The following is a 6,000-nucleotide window of genomic DNA, read 5'->3' as shown; positions in this document are numbered from 1 at the left end:
GAGAACTCTATTGTAGCAATATCATTCAGAGGTAAACCCCTTGCTATAGATTCCAAATCTCTGGGCAACGGGAGTTGCCACGGGTCCCCGCATATAAGGTGAATGATCTCCGCAAACCATGTCATTTGGGCCAATGGAGAGCCATAAGGATCAACGACAAGACCTCCAGACACACCCTATCCAGTGTGTGCTGAATCAGGTCCACAGACAGAAATGCGTAAAGGAGGATCCAAGGCCACTGGTGTGTGAAAGCATCCCTTCCCAACCGAGCACTCAGGTCCCTTATCGAGAAAAACAGCCAACTATGACCATTTTCTTGCAATGTGTAAAGATATGTCGGCCCTGCCGAACATTTCCCAAGAATGGGGCCACCCCCTGGATAGCAGATCCGTACCCGTGTTAACCCAGAGAACTCATGAGACTTTTCATTCTTCATACTTAATTTAAAAGAGCAACGTTTTGCACTCAAAAAACTGCTAAATCATTCTGGTTGTCAAAAGCAAAAACAAAAAAAACTCTTATTGTGCACCCTTTCCTCATTCACAGTGTATAAGGGAAGGGAATCCCCGCTCAGATTGCCACTGCAACACACTTTCTCTCTGTGTTCTTCTGCTTGAGTTTGGGGTGGTGTACAGGCCTTCTGTAATGGACAGCCCCTTCAGGTGTATGACCAAAAAGGTACAGTAGTTAGTTCTTCAGTTCTGTATCACTCATATATTATTCTGCCCTCTGAGTTCAATAGCACAGTAATCTGTCTCTCTGAATTCACTGCCATGACCATCTATTCATATTGTCCTTGAATACAGACCTATTTCCCGGCTGTGTCATTAAAAGTTGTGCAGGCAGAAACCTCTTTGTTTCCATACAGTGTTGGAGAGTAGTCCAACTAGCAATTTAACGACATTTTGCAGTAGCTTGGTGGTAGTTGACTAAATTCAAATCTAGGTAGTGTATTCAGTAGTTAACTACTTTTTCCCCATGTAGTGGTGAAGCTAACTACTGGAACTACACACTACTTTTTTTGCAAAAATAAAATAAGATACGCAATAAATAGTTTTATTTTCTGGCATCAGACCTGCCTAATTCTTACTTGAAACATTGTTTTAGTGTTTAACAGTGGATACGATCACATGCAAATGCAAATGCAGCTCATGCAAATTAAGAAACACGTAATCCGATGGTTATCATCTACAACATCACAGATGTCATCAGAAGATTGATTGCCTAGCAAGTTAGCAAGCCAGCGAGACAAGGTAAAATATCACAAATAGAGCTAGATAAAGCAAGAAGAATAATATACAGTACAAGTCAAAAGTTTGGATACACCTACTCATTCAAGGGTTTATTTCTACATTGTAGAATAATAGTGAAGACATTTAAAAACTATGAAATAACACATATGGAAACATGTAGTAACCAAAAAGTGTTAAACAAATCCAAATATATTTTATATTTGAGATTCTTCAAAGTAGCCACCCTTTGCCTTGATGACAGCTTTGCACACTCTTGGTATTCTCTCAACCAGCTTCATGAGGTAGCCACCTGGAATGCATTTCAATTAACAAATGTGGCTTTTTAAAAGTTCATTTGTGTAATTTCTATCCTTCTTAATGCGTTTGAGCAAATCAGTTGTGTTGTGACAAGGTAGGGGTGGTATACAGAAGACAGTCCTATTTGATAAAATACCAAGTCCAAATTATTTCAAGAACAGCCCAAATAGCCTCCCGGGTAGTGGTGGTCTAAGGCACTGCATCGCAGTGCTAGCTGTGCCACCAGAGATTCTGGGTTCGAGCCCAGGCTCTGTCGCAGCTGGCCGTGACCGGGAGGCCCATGGGGCGGCGCACAATTGGCCCAGCGTCGTCCAGGTTAGGGAGGGTTTGTCTCATCGCGCACTAGCGACTCCTGTGTCAGGCCGGGCACAGTGTACGCTGACCAGGTCGCCAGGTGTACAGTGTTTCCTCCTACATATTGGTGGAGCTGGCTTCCGGGTTGGATGTGCATTGTGTCAAGAAGCAGGTTGGGTTGTGTTTCGGAGGACGCATGGCTCTCGACCTTTGCCTCTCCCGAGTCCGTGCGGGAGTTGCAGCGGTGAGATAAGACTAACTACTACCAATTGGGGAGGAAAAAAGGGGTTAAAAAAAAATATTTAAAAAAAGAAATAAAAAACAGCCCAAATAAGCAAAGAGAAACGACAGTCCATCATTACTTTAAAAACTTCTTAAGGTTAGGCGTCCCGCTAGCTGGACACCTGTCGACATCATCCAGTGAAATTGTAGGGCGCACAATTCAAATAAATAATCTTTATATATGTTCATAAATGTTTAATATTTAGTTTAAAAGCTTAAATTCTTGTTAATCTAACTGAGTTGTCCGATTTACGATAGGTTTTACAGCGAAAGAATACCATGCGATTGTTTGAGGACGGCGCACCACAACATATTTTTCAACCAGCACAGGCTTCATGAAATCACAAATTGCGATTAAATAAATCACTTACTTTTGAAAATCTTCCTCTGTTTGCAATCCCAAGGGTCCCAGCTACAACATGAATGGTCATTTTGTTATATAAAATCCTTCTTTATATCCCAAAAAGTCTGTTAAGTTGGCGCCATCGATTTCAGTAATCCACTCGTTCAACATGCAGACAAAGGATTCCAAATAGCTACCTCTTAAACTTTGTTCAAAAAAGTCAAACTCAAATCGAAGTTTATTTGTCACATGCGCCGAATACAACAGGTGTAGACCTTACAGTGTAATGCTTACTTACAGGCTCTAACCAATGGTGCAAAACAGGTATTAGGTGAACAATAGGTAAGTAAAGAAATAAAACAACAGTAAAAAGACGGGCTATATCCAGTAGCGAGGCTATAAAATAGCAAGGCTACATACAGACACCGGTTAGTCAGGCTGATTGAGGTAGTATGTACATGTAGAAATGGATAAAGTGACTATGCGAATATGATGAACAGGCAGTAGCGTAAGAGAGGGGTTGGCGGGTGGTGGGTGGCGGGACACAATGCAGATAGACCGGTTAGCCAATGTGCGGGAGCACTGGTTGGTCGGCCCAATTGAGGTAGTTTGTACATGAATGTATAGTTAAAGTGACTATGCATATATGATGAACAGAGTAGCAGCAGCGTAAAAAGACGGGTTGGGGGGGGCACACAATGGAAATAGTCCGGGTAGACATTTGATTACCTGTTCAGGAGTCTTATGGCTAGGGGGTAGAAGCTGTTGAGAAGCCTTTTGGACCTCGACTTGGCGCTCTGGTACCGCTTGCCGTGCGGTAGCAAAGAGAACAGTTTATGACTGGGGTGGCTGGGGTCTTTGGCAATTTTTAGGGCCTTTCTCTGACACCGCCTGGTGTAGAGGTCCTAGATGGCAGGCAGCTTAGCCCCAGTGACGTACTGTGCCGTACGCACTACCCTCTGTAGTGTCTTGTGGTCAGAGGCCGAGCAATTGCAGTACCAGTCAGTGATGTCCCAGACCTGTTGTTTTTCAACTCTTGATGATCGGCTATGAAAAGCCAACTGAAAATTATTCATGATTATTATTTGACCATGCTTGTCACTTATGAACATTTTTGAACATCTTGGCATAGTTCTGTTATAATCTCCACCCGGCACAGCCAGAAGAGGACTGGCCACCCCTCATAGCCTGGTTCCTCTCTAGGTTTCTTCCTAGGTTTTGGCCTTTCTAGGGAGTTTTTCCTAGCCACCGTGCTTCTACACCTGCATTACTAGCTGTTTGGGGTTTTAGGCTGGGTGTCTGTACAGCACTTCGAGATATTAGCTGATGTACGAAGGGCTATATAAAATAAAATTGATTGATTGATTGATTGATGCAACCAGTCAGGATGCTCTCGATGTTGCAGCTGTAGAAGCTTTTGAGGATCTCAGGACCCATGCCAAATCTTTTTAGTTTCCTGAGGGGGAATAGGCTTTGTCGTGCCCTCTTCACGACTGTCTTGGTGTGTTTGGACCATTCTAGTTTGTTGTTGATGTGGACACCAAGGAACTTGAAGCTCTCAACCTGCTCCACTACAGCCCTGTCGATGAGAATGTGGGCGTGCTCGGTCCTCCTTTTCCTGTAGTCCACAATAATCTCCTTAGTCTTGGTTACGTTGAGGGATAGGTTGTTATTCTGGCACCACTCGGCCAGGTCTCTGACTTCCTCCCTATAGGTTGTCTCGTCATTGTCGGTGATCAGGCCTACCACTGTTGTGTCGTCTGCAAACTTAATGATGGTGTTGGAGTCGTGCCTGGCCATGCAGTTGTGGGTGAACAGGGAGTACAGGAGGGGACTGAGCACGCACCGCTGGGGAGCTCCATTGTTGAGGATCAGTGTGGCAGATGTGTTGCTACCTACCCTCACCACCTGGGGGTGGCCCGTCAGGAAGTCCAGGATCCAGTTGCAGAGAGAGGTGTTTAGTCCCAGGATCCTTAGCTTAGTGATGAGCTTTGAGGGTACTATGGTGTTGAACGCTGAGCTGTAGTCAATTAATAGCATTCTCACATAAGTGTTCCTTTTGTCCAGGTGGGAAAGGGCAGTGTGGAGTGCAATAGAGATTGCATCATCTGTGGGTCTGCTTGGGCGATATGCAAATTGGAGTGGGTCTAGGGTTTCTGGGATAATGGTGTTGATGTGAGCCATGACCAACCTTTCAAAGCACTTCATGGCTACGGACGAGAGTGCTATGGGTCTGTAGTCATTTAGGCAGCTTGCCTTTGTGTTCTTGGTTACAGGGACTATGGTGGTCTGCTTGAAACATATTGGTATTACAGACTCAATCAGGGACATATTGAAAATGTCAGTGAAGACACCTGCCAGTTGGTCAGCACATGCCCGGAGCACACGTCCTGGTAATCCGTCTGGCCCCGCAGCCTTGTATATGTTGACCTGTTTAAAGGTCTAACTCACGTCGGCTACGGAGAGCGCGATAACACATTCGTCCGGAACAGCTGATGCTCTCATGCATGCCTCAGTGTTGCTTGCCTCGAAGCGAGCATAGAAGTGATTTAGCTCGTCTGGTAGGCTCGTGTCACCGGGCAGCTCGCGGCTGTGCTTCCCTTTGTAGTCTATAATAGTTTGCAAGCCCTGTCACATAAGACGAGCGTCGGAGCCGGTGTAGTATGATTCAATCTTAGCACTGTATTGATACTTTGTCTGTTTGATGGTTCGTGGCAGGGCATAACAGGATTTCTTGTAAGCTTCAGGGTTAGAGTCCTGCAACCTTTAAAGTGGCAGCTCTACCCTTCAGCTCAGTGCGAATGTTGCCTGTAATCCATGGCTTCTGGTTGGGGTATGTACGTACAGTCACTGTGGGGACGACGTCCTCAATGCACTTGTTGATAAAGCCAGTGACTGATGTGGTGTATTCCTCAATGCTATCGGAAGAATCCCGGAACATGTTCCAGTCTGTGATAGCAAAACAGACCTGTAGTTTAGCATCTGCTTCATCTGTCCACTTTTTTATAGACTGAGTCACTGAGTCAGGAAGCATTCCTGCTTTAATTTTTGCTTATAAGCAGGAATCAGGAGGATAGAGTTGTGGTCGGATTTACCAAATGGAGGGAGAGCTTTGTAAACGTCTCTGTGTGTGGAGTACAGGTGATCTAGAAACTATGTTTATATTTAATCCTCAGGTATCCTAAAATGTATATAAACTATAATATTTCATACGGTGAGTAGTATGTTCAATAGAAAAGTAAAATTAGTAAGCACGCGTCCTCTTGGTGGCGCGACGACAGACTGATATTGTACAGGGACTCTGTACAAAAACGTCAAATTCTTGCTAGTTTTTGAAAAAACAAGCCTGAAAAAATGAACAAAGACTGTTGACATCTATTGGAAGCCATGAGAATTGCAATCTGGGTGCTGGAATTACATATAATGGAAAGCTATGGGTTCTAAGAGCCTGGGAGCAAAAGAAAAAAAACATTGGTTGGTTTATCATAACATTGGTTGGTTTACCATATCAATTGTGTTATAGTCTCATAC

This window comes from Salvelinus alpinus, chromosome 23, assembly GCF_045679555.1.
Source record: "Salvelinus alpinus chromosome 23, SLU_Salpinus.1, whole genome shotgun sequence".
NCBI classification, from domain to species: domain Eukaryota; kingdom Metazoa; phylum Chordata; class Actinopteri; order Salmoniformes; family Salmonidae; genus Salvelinus; species Salvelinus alpinus.
This window is presented reverse-complemented; position numbering follows the sequence as displayed.